The sequence below is a fragment of the Columba livia genome, chromosome 25, assembly GCF_036013475.1.
Source record: "Columba livia isolate bColLiv1 breed racing homer chromosome 25, bColLiv1.pat.W.v2, whole genome shotgun sequence".
NCBI classification, from domain to species: domain Eukaryota; kingdom Metazoa; phylum Chordata; class Aves; order Columbiformes; family Columbidae; genus Columba; species Columba livia.
Genome location: NC_088626.1, coordinates 2,472,659 through 2,488,559, shown reverse-complemented (window position 1 = coordinate 2,488,559; position 15,901 = coordinate 2,472,659). Strand labels below are relative to the sequence as shown.

The 15,901-nt window shown below is 41.9% G+C and overlaps 1 protein-coding gene across 39 annotated transcripts in view; it reads right to left on the bottom strand.

Moving 5' to 3' along the window:
* CDCA2 (cell division cycle associated 2) overlaps positions 1-15,901 on the bottom strand; it is an 88,376-nt gene that overhangs the window by 30,831 nt on the left and 41,644 nt on the right. The window lies entirely within an intron of this gene.

Below are 15,901 nucleotides of genomic sequence, written 5' to 3'. Positions count from 1 at the left end.
GTGACAGGGCACTCGGATGGGAGATGTGCCCCTTTTACAGGCGTCGTCCAGAAATTCCGAGTTAATTCTCCAAGCGGGCCTCAGCACAAAGTTCAATATGATACAAGTGCTCGCGATAGCGCCTCCTGATCTTAGACATATTACATTTTCAGCCAGTCCTCAGAGAAAACAGAAACCAGCATAACAATAGTAGTGACCGAGTAACACACGTTGCTGGTAGGAGCAGTTTGTGAAGCCAACTCCAACGTGACAAGGGTCAAGCTACTCAACATCATATAACGGTATGTGACAGGGGCAGAGAAACTCTGCTCTGCCGTGTCCTTGTGCCGACTCGCGCTGTACAACACATGATTTTGCCTGCGAAGGAGAATTCTCCCACTGTTCATCCGCAATGCTGGTGCGATCCACAGAAACCGTCTTGGTTTCATGTATCATAACAGCCTGAGGGAAACTTTACTCTTTTCTTATTTCATTCCTATCTCTTCCTATTCTTTCCTCCATCCCGCAAACAATTAATTATAAAGCTATACCTAAATTATAAATTACCAACTTTAGGGAGAAAAAAAATTTACTTAAAATTCTGAAAGGCTGATATGTCAAGATTGGAGAGAAGCAGCTGTTTTGGAAATGTTGCCTTTTCTTTGTTCCGAATGCTATTTAAACATTGGCAGGGGGCCTCATTAAAGATGAATCAATGAATTAGTAAGTAGTGTTGTAGCCAGAAGAGACAGCATGTGCTCCTGTGGTGAAAACAGATTTACACAAAAGAAAGGAAGGGGGGGAGAAAATACCCCATCTCAATGTGTAACAAAGTCAGTGTTTTACAATATTCTATCAGAGCTGCACCAATCCCAGGCAGGATCCATCAGAATTTCCAATATAAATTCATATTTGGGGACAGAAGTTGGAAAGGGATGCAAAGTTTCCTCTGGGCTAAAATGTAATAGACAAGTTTTGAACCCTGGAGCATTTTAGTTACCAAAATGTTATGAAGTGTGAAATAATAATAATTAGGAATATAACATGGGAATCACAAACACAAAGATATAATCCAGCTGAAAAAGCAAAGAGAGATATCAGATCAGCTATCACAACTGATGTATGCGTGCATTAATATGTTAATAGCACCTTACTTTTGGCACCAGACTTCAATGGAAGTCTCAGAAAAAAGGATCAGCTTTAGCCATGGAACTGCAGGGGGGTTTCACATCGTCCAGGATGATGGGGGTATAAATATCAAGGGACAGACCCAAAGTGGAACTGCTTATCTGACTCTGAAATGCAAAGAAGTCAGTGAAAACAAAAGACCCGTCACAGCTCCTGCCCTCAGCGCGATACTCACTCCTTCGGCCTTTATCTCTTGCTCCGGCACCAGGAGACGCAAAATAGGAGTGAGGTGGCAGTTCTGCACCGGAGTAATGTGAACGGCACTTCATCACCCAGCTGAACGCCCCTTCCGCATAACCCACGCGCGGGTCGTGCCCACCCTCACACCACCGGCCACCAACCACAGCTGAGAGCAGGACTGCAACTCCAATCTTGACTACGGAAACCGGATCCAAGCACCCCTTGAATGTTCTGCAAAGCTCCCAAGATGACTTCTGAGGAACGTTTTACAGAAAAGTGCTTGCTACCCTCTCCCATGCAGATCTCCTGGGAGGGTTCTCAAGCATTCTGCCAACCAAAAACACCCACAACAATTCAAAAGTTACTAGAAGTTGCATTTGTATTTTAAACAAGTGGAAGGGAAGGAACTTGCACTGACCTACACACTAAGTAACCCAACCTTGTGTTGTTCCATGATACTTTATGTCCCTAATAATAATTTGGCCTCTGCCTAACAAATAGAAGCATGAAATTTTAGCCGGTGTTTATAGAAGACTAGAGAAGGATGAGGGAGAAATAATCTATTATTATTATCACCTGTGAGCTGCTAATTATTCTCCCTTTGTGCTAGGCACTATACAGGCATAGGTAAATTAAAAACATACACAGCCCAGAGAATCTTTTAAATAACTTAGATTGAAAAAAAACAGAGCAAATATAATTACGAAGTTTTGAAAATGGAGAGTGGAGGCACAGAGAGGTTCTGTGATTTACTCAAGGTCACCCTGGGAGTCTCCAGCAAAGCCACAAGCTGAATCCAGACCTCACGTATTCAGTATGTTCTCATCTATGACCTACCCTGCAAATCACAAAATGAGGGAACACAAGCAACTACCAAGTAAACATAAGATTTCTGAGTGACTCCAGTGGGTTTTTAACTCATATATAAAATATATATATATATTGCTCCAGCTTCCAAGACTCCGATTCATTTCAGATCTATCACTATTAATAAACCTCAAGAAGAGTCCTAAAAACTTGCAAGACACTAGTTGCTCTTTTACAGTTACCAAAGGACCATTTATCCTACTTTAAGTGTAAAGAGTTGAGATTTTCAACTACTATAAGTTTTTATCCATGTCAAGGATTTGGAGTGAATAAAAATTAGTGTTACAAGACTGGGCTTCCTCTGTTGTTTTGTCCATTTACTAATTCAGATCTGGTTCAAGACACTTTGTATCTGATATACTTTGCTTTTCTTAAAATAAAAAACTAATCGCTTCATCTACCACTTAAATTACTGACCTTCAGAGGGGAAACTGAGACACGGAGCAGGTGGGAGACGTGAGCATCCTGAGCCACAATTGGACTTGGCCTGAGAATGCCCAAATGCCCGAAACTGGGACCGTTTCACTGCCTCCTCCTGCTGCTCCCTCGCAATCCCAAAGCAGAGGACACAGCTGGAACAGAAAACACTGTACATGATGGCATACGTGGGCTGAATTCTACCTCCTCCCATACAGAGAGACTATAGGAGAAATACACAGGATGATAGAAAGTTCCTTACAAAACACCAGCCCTGCTCTCATGCGCTCAGGTGTGCTAACAGTGGAGAGATAAGAGCTCATTTCCCTTCTAAACCAACTTGTGGCATCTTTCTGTTGCTTTAAGTTTGTTATTAGGGATATTAAGAACGGGAGGGGTTTTTTAATTAACTTTATGTCCCCTGACTCCTCCTCAGCTGCTTCAGGTACATTATTATTCACATGGACTCCCTGTGACCGTGACCCAGATTCTGCCCAACGCGGAGATGTGATCAGACAGAACTGAGACCATGGAGAGGCGAGATAGGGCTCCCCGACCACCCTAGGTAGCCACACCAGACCCGACTTGATGGCTTAAGTTACAGCAGCCCAGAGGACACCCCAACACACACAATGAGAAATTCAGCCTTTTTGGACCCAACATGAGCTGCCTCCAGATCTTCTGTCTATCTTATAACGAACATCTCTATCACGGAATCACAGAATCACAGAATCACAGAATCGACTGGGTTGGAAAAGACCTCAGAGATCATCAAGTCCAACCCTTGGTCCAACTCCAGTCCGTTTACTAGATCATGGCACTAAGTGCCATGTCCAATCTCAGCTTAAGAACCTCTAGGGACGGCGAGTCCAGCACCTCCCTGGGCAGCCATTCCAATGCCTGATCACTCTCTCTGTAAAGAATTTCTTTCTAATATCCAGCCTAAATTTCCCCTGGCAGAGTTGAAGCCCATGGCCCCTTGTCCTATTGCTGACTGCCTGGGAGAAGAGACCAATCCCCACCTGGCTATAACTTCCCTTCTGGTAGTTCTAGAGAGTGATGAGGTCACCTCTAAGCCTCCTCTTCTCCAGACTAAACAACCCCAGCTCCCTCAGCCTCTCCTCATAGGTCTTATGTTCAAGTCCCTATATGTTCAAGTCCCTATATGTTCTATAAGAACATATAATTTAGAACGTCCCTCCATTAGTAATTGTCATTGACATCTAAAGTCCCATCACTTTGCACTATGGACTAGATAATCTTTCGAGGTCCCTTCCAATCCCTAACATTCTGTGATTCCTTAAAAAGCAAATGAATGGCTTGCAAAATAAAATGCCACTTAGCATAAATAAAGGGAATGGTATTTGGCCTGTAAATCACACTCTTATTTAAATGAACTACAAAAAAAAGGCATGGGGACAATCCTCCATCAGATTGTTTTCTAGCTCAGACTAAGTATCACCAACAGAAACGTCAAAGGTAAGGTGAAATCTGAATTATTATAATTATTTAAATCAAAGGGGCAAAAATGCTAAAAAAATAGCTGAGAGAAAACAGCTACAGCGAGTAATATCAGCAAAAAACAAAAAAGTTGACAGAGCAATAATAGGGTATTTAATGCCAGAGAAGTTCTAGGGTTCCAGCCCAGAAATGGTTAACACATTCTTGCAGCAGAACTTGTCTTAAAAGTAAATAAATAATAAATGGTAGCTCTATTCTTCTAAACCGACATGGCTTCCGTTCCAAAGGTTTGCTCCATACCCTGGCTGTTGCTCTGCCTTTGCTGCACTTTCTTTAGGTAGGGTCATAAAAAAAATATTGTACCTTAAAAAAAGAAAGTACTTGAATCTATTGATTTCTGCTGTAGTAAAGCCCCTGACATTCTGGCGCGATGAAGATATTGCTCTGGACCCTGTGTGCCTCCTCATACTTCTCCTCTGCTTATGAGGGTCTCTAAGGATGGTATTAAAGATATTGTAGTTCCCACTTTCCGACTCTGGGATATCAGCGAGATTCTCCTGTGTAAAGAATAATTATCAGCACTGCTGTTACCTCTAGTAAGTGTGTAATTACATGCTCTGTTTTGTGGGCTGTAGGCTGTGCAATTTTAAATTATACAGTAATGACAAATTCTCTCTTTTTCGCCACCTTCTTCCAAATAATAATAATCATCATCATCGAAATCCTAATGAAAGAAAGAAAAGCTTCTTCTCATTTTAGGATTAGCAGTTTGCATTTGGTTGTGGATTTTTTTTATCTTTTAGACTGAAAGGAGCTTTGAAATTGAAAATTTCTGCTGAAAAATAGACGAAGAAAGATAATAGAGGGAGAAAGGGAATGAATAAAAGCACAGAGTGAATACAGAAGGAGCCTTAAGAGAGGGAGAGCACACAGGCACGGAAGAATATTTGATTCCATTCATCCAGCAGACTTTTCCCTGCTTTTGTTGCAAAGCCAGGTCAATAAGAGGAACCCAACGCACACTGGAATCCTTCCCCAAAATGGAAAGAATCTCTTCACAAGCCCCAAATTGAGATTTCTCCATAGAAAGATATCGGCACTCGTTGAAGGAAATTAGCCTGACCATGATAAACAACATGTAGTGCAAAGTGCGTGTAATCAGTTCAAGAGATCAGATGTCAGAGTGCTCCCTCGTCTGTCCCTGATCATCACACCAATTAGTGATTAAATATTAAAACAAGAGCACTATATATGGGCAGGGCTTGCTAGGAGCTGTCACAAGTGTGCTGCTGTGCCCACACAAAGGCAGAAGACACGATCATGGCATAGCAAGCCTGGCCAGGAAACAGGGAATAAAACCAAAATTCATTTGCAGCAAGGCAAAAGCACCATTTACCTGTGTGAGAGGGAAAAGCTTTGTGAATGGAGAAGCAGGTCTTCAGTTGGTTTGCCTGCAAGAGACTTAAAAAGTTTATTCTTCCTGAAAATCTGGTTCGTAACTCTAAAATTTAATGATATATAACAAGGGCAAGTGTAGAGTCTTGCATCTGGGTAGCAACAACCCAGTATAAATTGGGGAATGACCTATTAGAGAGCAGTGTAGGGGAAAGGGACCTGGGGGTCCTGGGGACAGCAGGGTGACCATGAGCCAGCACTGGGCCCTTGTGGCCAGGAAGCCAATGGTACCTGGGGTGGGTTAGAAGGGGGTGGTCAGTAGGTCAGAGAGGTTCTCCTGCCCCTCTGCTCTGCCCTGGGGAGACCACACCTGGAATATTGTGTCCAGTTGTGGCCCCTCAGTTCCAGCAGGACAGGGAACTGCTGCAGAGAGTCCAGCGCAGGGCAACAAGGATGATTAAGGGAGGTTGTGGAGTCTCCTTCTGTGCAGACATTCCAACCCGCCTGGACACCTTCCTGTGTAACCTCATCTGGGTGTTCCTGCTCTATGGGGGGATTGCACTGGACGAGCTTTCGAGGTCCCTTCCAACCCCTGACATTCCGTGATTCTGTGGCATTGTTTACTATTCAGGCTTCTTTTTGTTTATTTCCAACAGCAGGATGTGGTTTTAATTCCCAATATCACAAGATGGAGCAACATAACACTATTTCACATTCATCCTGTAGGATTTGATACAGGACTCCAGAAGATTTCAACTGATGCTCAGAGATTCTCCTTGGTTTTATAGCTTCTTCAGTCCCTGGGTCAGAATATTGACAGGGATGGCAAAGAGAGCAGCTTGCAATTAACTCCCACTGGAAGTCCATGAGATTTGGGGACTAAGTGGCCTTGGCAAAATCCTCTATTAACATCTGTGGGACTGGTTAGATGCTTATGTGAGTTACTGGATCAGACTCAAAAGACAAGAATCAAGCCCTAAAAGAAGAAGGTAAGGGATTTGAACGACTGGGACGTGAAAAATAGGAATTAAGTCAAGCATGCAAAATTGTCATTAAAATTTACCAGGCCAGGGACTAAATATATGGCTCTCCCTTACAAAGCCGCATGGAGAAATCTTATAAAAATTAATAGGCACTGAGTCAATAGCAGTCTACAGGAATAAAATGGGGTGCCACAGAAATTACTTCAAAATCTACAAGGAAACGTGAAGTTTTAAGTATGTTTTCTTTTTATAAAGGTTCCTATTGCAATAGAAATAAAAGCCTAAGAAAAGTCTAGAAGAGGAAATGATTTACCATTAAATGTCATGGAGATACAGGGGGAAAAACACTATTGCACTTGCCTTGCAAAAAAAACTTACTTGCCCATAGCTAGTAGAATTTTACTCTAGAGTTCCACCTTAGATGAATCTGAATGGTAGTCTACTGTTCTTGATAAAACCAAGAGGAAATTCACTTAAATGGCATCTTTAATCTCTTAGCGCTACCTTGTTTATTCTGTTCTGTGATCCAGGAGAGGTTCTGCATGTGATTAACAGTAGGTACCTCAGGCCCAGGAATAAGCTGGTAATTCCTAAATTAGGGAACAATTGTGTGAGGCAAATGGCCAAGGTGCTCCTCGAGGGGATGGGGAGCCCCAGCTCCAGGCCCTGCCATGACCCATATCCCTGTACATTGATACTAGGTGCACAGTTTTTTCCCTGCTACCTCTTCAAAACTTGTAACGAGATTTGGTTCCTCTGTTTCAAGTCATTTAGGAAAAAGGCAGGAAAAGTTCAGTTATGGATGAATTTTTTCTTCTCAGAACATAATCTAATTTCTTTGTAACCTATAAAGACAGTTTTGAAAACCACCACCCGGCTTCCCATCCTTTTCTTGGGGTTCACATTTTGAATGGATCTCTCCTTCTGGATTTTAATTGACAGTGAAAACCTGATTTCTGAAGGCAAGGTAAGGTACTGAAGGTAAGTGATCAAAACACTGCCCCTGTAATAAATCACTGTAGCCCAGGTCACGGTTTGGAGTGTGAATGCAGCGTTCAATAAAGAAACACACTCCACCTTTCAGCTTCAAGCCGACCTCAGCTAATTGACCTCATTGTGGTCCCACCATTAATCATTCTGGCACAAGGGGCAAGAGGCAGCTCCACTGCATAGACTTGCACGGGGTGGGGGTGGAAATAAAAGGTAAGATGAAATCATAGACAATTCTTCCTTAATTAAGTCATCGGATTGCCTGTTTTGTTAGATGTCACTGTGTTACCCATGGAATATCAAGAACAATACGTGTGGTTTGTCCAGTTTGGATTCACTCAGCCTGTGGATGCCCAGTGCAGCAAAGAGATGTGAACAAGCCCCTGGAACCAGAGTAAATGAAATTACTGCTAGATCTGCATAGGGGTTCTTGTACATTTTGTCAAGAGAATATTGTGCAAGAACATACTAGAAAACTATGGAATTGGCCTTGCGGTTGCCACATCACCTCTTACCAATTTTCATTCAAGATTCAAAACCACTGTTTTGCACAACTAACATCACTTGAAAATGTATCTATTTATCTAATAATCTAGAAAAATCATCTAGAGACTTGTGGCCCTGCTCATGGGAAGAATTTAAACAATTTCACTTAAGTCAATGACATAATTAATGCAAAGCTAAAGTCTCTGTGTAGACTGTGAGCTTGTGTTCCATTTCCCAAATAAAATGCATTTTGAGATTCCAAAATGGTCAAGTTAACAATGCTATGTAGGTTTAAAAATCAGGGTAAAAAAAGACATTGAGAGGCAATGGAAATTCATCTCTGAAAAAGGAACATGTAAGAACATTCAAATTTTTATCCTGTGTTTTATTTAGGATTATGCCAGCTTTATTTTCATTTGGTATAAATGTGTTTATAGGCTGTGAACAACACGATCTAACTTTAAAGTGGTCCTGCTTGTAACTCTATTAGAAAAGGTTTAAGATAGAAATAAGCCTTTTAAACACTGCAATTGGAGTGAACTCAACATGAACATATCACTAGGAATTTCTGAGGAAACCACCACCACAAAGCTCAAATTTTCAAAACTACCTAAAGGATTTACTGAAAAGCAAGGATGTGAAGTGAACAAGGAGCTCAGAACTCCTGGACCTGTTCACAAATATCAGCCACAAAGAATATTAACTGTATTCACAAGCCAGGAGCTCTCCAGCCCTGTCTCCATACAGTGTGTCCCACTGAACCTCAACCTAAGCAAGCAGGGATGTCACAGCGTAGTGTCCCGTCAATGCTCAGATTTGGAATCATCTTCTAGCTCAAGGAATTTCTACAGCACCAGGTTATCAGGAATTACAGAATTTACAGATGGTCAGCGTTTGATTTTCAAAACCCCCGAGTACTTGAACCAAGTTACAGGAAAGTTATCAGTATTTCTGCAAAGTCAGGTCCCCAGTCTGACATTTTGGAAGACATGCTCCAGTCTTTCCTGAAACGTTCTTCTTTCCTTCTCCATTTTTCTCCATTTACAGTGACTGAATGCTTGAATGCTTCCCCGCTAGCAATTCAAAAGAAAGGACAATCCCCTTGGAGCGTGAGACACAGAACCTATTAATAAGCAAATGGAAAGAGCTGGCATATATTCCTCATTGTTTAATTCGGCAGCCACTGGAGGCCGGAGCGTTTCTCTCCAGGGTCTCCGCCGTGTAGAGTCGGTGTGGGAGATGACTTCATGCTATTGTCCTGAGCAAACTATCTCAAACTCGCACACACGGCGAGGACTCACAGGATGAAGGCGCTCATTTAAACAGACAGCTCTAGATTTTAGGGAAAACAAGCCTTTAATCCTATCCATGCTGCCCACACCTGTGCAAGATAGAGTTTGGTGGGTGAAAAGGAGTGCAGGGCTTTAGGGAAACGACACGCTCCGCAGAACTGATGAACTGTGTGAAGACGGCTGCTGAGAAGATCGAGCCCTTTTCCCCAACTGGAAAACTCTCACTTCAGGTTGTGCTTCTGGGGCTCTCTCAACCCTCTCCGCTCTCAGATCTGATCTCCCCCTCCTCGTCCAGCAACGCAGAACAGCCTGAAGAGATTTCAAGTGAATCCTGTCTGATAGACACCTTCCTATCTACCTTTCTCCGCTTTGGAGAAGCAACACGGGGTCATTTTTGCATTGCAATAGAATTTGTAGAATTATTTCTATTAGGAAAAAAAATAGAGAGACTTTTTCACCCATGGTGAAACTTCATTTTTTCTTCACCCTCATACATCACAGATTTTGAATAACTACACTTAAGACCTGATCAACAGAAACATCGTTCACGGGGAAGGGAATGCTGGGTTTAAGTCAGGCTCGAGGGGAGAGAGGCGGCACTGACTGCACTCCCTACGTTCTGTATTTCACCATTTACAAGCACTTTCACCTCCACTGCCCCTGTGTGAGAGGACATTGTTTGCCAAGCAAAAGGAAATATCAACACTGATGCAACTAAACCAAAATACAGGAACCCACTTTCCTCGAGCACACAGAACTGTTGGGCCCAATGACACGTTGTATTATCTGAGGTTCATCTGCTGTTTAACAGGTTGAACAAGTTCAGTTCCTTAAAGTCTCTAAGCCTATTGCATTCCTGCATTAACATACCCAATTTGTATATGGATACACTAGAAACTTTCTGTGGGGAGCAAAAACAAAAAGAAAACAAAACAAACCACCACCTCCTGCACCAAAACCCCCAAACCCAACAACTCGACCCATCTGGACAACTTCCCCAGCTAAGCATTTCTCCCACATATTTGCTGTGTCTCGCTAAAGCTTCTATCCTGGCTCTTCTTATCGTGTGAACTGTTGTGCATTTAAATTTCAGGCTGTGTGACAATACTACTGGGTATATCCTGTACTTAAATCATTTACTTGTCTTTCATATTGACACTTTCTCAAATGCAATCCCATCACACAAGTGTTTCAGTGACATGTTGAATATATAACAGACTCCCCAGCGGACACTGGTCATTTTAATGTTGTGAACAGCTCGTCACACCTTTCATCCTCCTTCCACCTTGCTGCATTTGCTGTTTCTACTGTATAAATTGGGGTGACCACAGAATGACAATAATCTCACTTTGATGCACCACTTTTCATCCCACTGGATTCCTAAGTGATTTACAGAGTTCACATATGATTCACTGCATCATTTCTGAATGATGAACGGGCTGAACCAATGTTCCTATTAGGTGAAGCTATCACTATTTGAAATTGCAGGATTGGTTTCAGAAACAATGTGAATAACCCCATTAGAAAAATACACCAGTCAAAATGCCCCTGAAGATAATACAGTGGATTGGTTAAAATCCCACCTGCTAAGGACAGTTTATGATTCATGTTCAAGCAAATCACAGTCTGGGCATCAGACAAGGAGGACAAAGCATTTGAGTTGTCAAGAGATAGAGGTAGATAATGAAATCTATATACAAACAGCCAAAATATTCTGTGTGTGCCTGTTCTGTCTATATGTTACGTTTACATATACATATACACAGGCATTCAAACTTAATCAGCTAATCAAAACTTCTATCATTTATCAAAACTTTATCAAGTCAAGCCTTTGCAGCAGACCCTGCGAAATAAAGCTACATGTTTCACTGCTGTTCTGTTTTATTAGAATATCAAAACAATAACCTCTTCCCCCAATTTACTCTGCTTGGACACACTGAAATTCTTATGCTGTGAAGGGTACCCAGTGTGGGCTATTCCCAGCCCCAGAGACGACCATTCTACTGGAAATCCCAGCTCTCGTCTGGGGAAAATGTGTGAAAGCAAAGCTTTGTAAATGCTCTTTAAAACCAAGCTTAATGGAGCACATTGACTTCAGAGCTTCTCAACAATGGCAGCACTGCAAAACCAGCCCAGAATCACCTTGTATTCTTGGGTAGCTGCTACTGTGCTTCACCCAAAAGGTGTCCTGTATCAGTGTAATAAAGACACCTTTTAATATAAAACCACGCACTGCAGTCACTGGCCCAAACAGTAAGAAATTATAATGAAATTAACGTGCTATTTTCCTGAAGTTTTACAAAGAACTACCTGAAACCTCCTCCAGAGTTGGGACAACAAAGTCAAACGAAGAGCTCATAACCTGCCTCAGGAGGCTGACTGAGCATTCCATGTCACCAGCAGCCTCCAATGCGCTTCACATTTCCTCAATGATCTCAACGCGTTGGCTTCAGAAACCTTGGAACACATAGATATTTTCTAAGTCCCTCATTTGGTCAGCCAAAACAGGAAGAGTGATGAATGGTGACACTGCCCTTAGGAGGACCCAAGTTATTAGCCTAATGCATCGGGAGGAATGATGCATTAAGACATTAAGAATCAAAACAATCACATTAATGCTTGACAGCATAAGCAGGAAACAAAAGATGAGAGCTATAATACAAACCATATGGCTTAATAACTAATCTCTCATTTAAGCATCGTTATTAAAACACCTCCTAAATGTTTGGGCCTTAACAGAACATCTCAGCATCATTATTTTACATATTTATTCTTTTATTCCTTCCTCCCCCACTCCTCTCCCTACTCTTTGCCACTTTAAAAGTGTTTCTTTCTTTTTCCGAAAAGATCTTCAAACTGCTTCTCCTTTCACAAAGTCCAAATCCTACGTCAACCCAATTAAGCCTACACAAGTCGTAATAAATGAGGGTTGTCAGTTAGTCTCACTTGAGACACAAACTGTAGCTAATATTACTCAATATGCAGATGTTTTCTGTCTCTTTCCGTTGGCAAATAAAAAAGTATTATTCAAATGGATTAATGATAAATTGCTATTAATATGAAGAGGATATGCTACAGAGTGACACGAGGTTGCAGAAATGTCAAGTGGAGGGGATGTGTGTGAACAATGAAGTCCTCTTAATGTGCTGATGTGTTGCAATAATTTATATACTGTTGTGTTTCTGGACCACACCAGCTCGCCTTTAACAACAACAAACAGGTTGCATACAAATATTGGGCCCTCATCCAGGGGCCCCAGGAGATTCTCAACTCGCAGAGGCCACTCGAACGGATCCCAGCTGGGGATCTGGCCCAGGGACACTTTCCAGTAACAACTGCTGGGCTCATGTTCAACTCTTACAGAAGTCACTGCGAGTTACGAGTACTTTAAATTCCTGAAAATCAGATTACACCTGATTCTGGAAAGCAAAGTGGCTGAAGCATGAACCCAGTGGACGCAGTTAACCCCTGCACCAATTAAAAAATTGTCTCTAATGTGTTTTTAAAGAGAGTTATCCCCAATGTTATCAACACCAATCTGAAGTATCAAATTTAGTCAAATGCCTCAAAAAAAAATCAGCATTTGGTTTACTCAGTCCTTGAAATAATCTTTCTGTGAATTTCTTTGAAAATTATTCATCTCTTTTACGCTGCTTTTCCTACAGCTTTTTCCTGTTTTTATGTGTTTATTTCACAGACTGAGGCAGAGTGCTAATGGAAGAAAACTTGGAGCTGAATTTTAAGCATTTCAAAGCCTGGGATAGCATTCAAATCCTGATTGAAGGACAGAATCACAGTCAGGGATTGGAAGGGCCCTGGAAAGCTCATCCAGTGCAATCCCCCCATGGAGCAGGAACACCCAGATGAGGTTACACAGGAAGGTGTCCAGGCAGGTTGGAATGTCTGCACAGAAGGAGACTCCACAACCCCCCTGGGCAGCCTGGGCCAGGCTCTGCCACCCGCACCAGGAACAAGTTTCTTCTCAAATTTAAGTGGAACCTTTTGTGTTCCAGTTTGAACCCATTACCCCTTGTCCTATCACTGGTTGTCACCGAGAAGAGCCTGGCTCCATCCTCCTGACACTCCCCATTTATGTATCTGTAAACATTAATGAGGTCACCCCTCAGTCTCCTCTTGTCCAGCTCCAGAGCCCCAGCTCCCTCAGCCTTTCCTCACCCGGGAGATGCTCCACTCCCTTCAGCATCTTCGTTGCCCTGCGCTGGACTCTCTGCAGCAGTTCCCTGTCCTGCTGGAACTGAGGGGCCACAACTGGACACAATATTCCAGGTGTGGTCTCCCCAGGGCAGAGCAGAGGGGAAGGAGAACCTCTCTCGACCTACTAACCAGTTTGCCTTGCTGAAATCCAGGGTTGCAATTCTGCTTGCTATCCTGCTCCTGCCACATGAGATCCTGAACTCCACCATCTCATGGTCGCTGCAACCAAGGCAGCCCTCAATCTTTGCCTCTTCAACCAGACAGACCCTCCTTGTTAGTGAAGATGAGGTCCAGCAGTGCACCTCTTCTAATCGGCTCCTCCACCCTTTGCATCAGAAAGTTATCGTCATGCAGAAACAAACCACCAAAAGGCAGGTCTGAGAAAGCACGTCAAGAAATCTTTTAAAGCACTATCTTTAATTTATTTTGAATTGAAGAAATTGCACATGTACCATCTTGTACTGCACTATTGTTAGGCCAAGATTAATGCTTATTGAAAGCAATTCAGATTCCTGCAAGTTTTCCAGAAAAAAAAATCAAAAAGTACCTTCAGAGTTTGCTTCCTCCTCAGGTACCAGCGGCTGCATTTTGTGCTGTAACAAACACAAATTCCTACTGAGCTGCTAAATAAATGCTAATGATTATGATCATCCTTTTCTTTGCTTTCCCCCGCTCCCTCTCAGAATTGTGTAGTGTAACTGAACACACTGATTTATCTGTGTTACCGCCAATGTTGAACTGAAGACAGAATACTGTTTCCATTCACGAACAATCCGGAGTTTGAAATGTTGATGATGGGTGGGGTTTTTTCCTCCTTTTTTTTTTCTGCATTGTTTTCAAAGCAATTTAACAGAGCTGAAACGGTATGGAAAAATCAAAGTTTCAATAGAAACTAGCATGAAAAAAATAATCTCCTATATTTAACCAGTCTTCGCACAGGAGCAGATATGCTAAGTGTTGAAATTCCAGTTATACCTGCTGTTAAACAAAACAAGAATATATTTTAACAAAAGCTAACTAAGACCAATCAGGTTGTTTTAAATGATATTGCAGTAACTACCTACTAGTACTGAGTTAGTTTTTCAGAATGAAAGCAGGAGGTACCAGAGCCACAGCAGATTCTGGTGTCTCTGGATGAGATGTCAGGAGAGGGATGGAAAATCGACCAGCTTCAGCTTTGCTTGTTGTTTTTACTTTCCTCATGCTATTCAGTATATTTACAATCTGCACATTTGTTACTATAATAAATGATCCGTCTTCCAATATTTCAGGCTTCTTTTGTGGATTTGAATACAGATATTGACCAAATAAGAATACAAAATGTTCTTTGAGGTTGTAAAATTGAGAGGCTGTAAATCTGGTTTTTACCTTAAGTTACAATGGTGTCAGTTGTAGTGGTTTCAGCAGTATAAATTCATTTACTTCAGGCACAAGGACAAAGCGGGACAAAGTCGTATAGGAAATGAATTTGAAGGTTACTCACTGGATCTTGGACTTCTACACTACTTACTAGCAGCCGTGCTTTGGTGAAGCTGAACAAAACCGGCTTCCTCGCTGCTTTCTGCATTCGTACGTGCAGAAAAGAATGAAAAGCACAGAGGAATTATGCTTCCAGACGGTATCAGAAAACGCAGAGAAGTTTGGCTTATTTTATTTAATTTTTTATTCCCTCATTTTGCATCCTCTGCTTGGAAAGAGTTGGCTAAGTATGTCAGGTTCCTGCCATAATTGGAGTCTCTGTCTACTGAGATCTACAGTAAGTAATAAATAGATTCTCACCTACCTACTTTCTGAAGCTATTCAAAGCCCACCTGGGCTACTGATGTTCTTGCTTACAATGGAGAATAGAGAAGGAGCTGAAGGATTTGACACTGCCTGAAACAGACACTTAATAAATAGTGTTCTCTTGAAATTATTAAAACCAGCTGGCCTTGCTGAAACAGTGTAGAATTTAACTTGGGAGAATGAAATAAAGATAAAGTCAGAATAAATTCATCTTCTGCTTCCCAGCCTTGCTTTCCTCATCCCTCTCCCTTCCCCCAAGGCACCAAACCTGTTTTTCATAACTGCAAAGAGAAAGGGGGGAGAGAAGAAAAAAAATCCAGGAATTCCTACTAAAAGACATCAGCCAAATTTCAACTGTTCCAAAAAACATGAAAACCATTTGAACATCTCCTGTGTCTCCAAGAGACTGGTAATTCCCAACGTTTGGCTGCTCAGCTTCAAAAATCGAGAGGGACAACAAAAGGAAAAAGGAAAATTTAAAACACAGGAACAAGCTTTCCAGTCATGAGTAATGATTTTCAGGGACCCAGACTGAAAAACACCTGCCTTGCTGATAACTGATTCCCTTTAAGATATGTCAAACTGGACTGCCTGGAACATGTTCACCTACAGTGAAATTTTTCACTTTGAAAAGAGTCTTAGCTCCTAGATTTTCCATTAAAA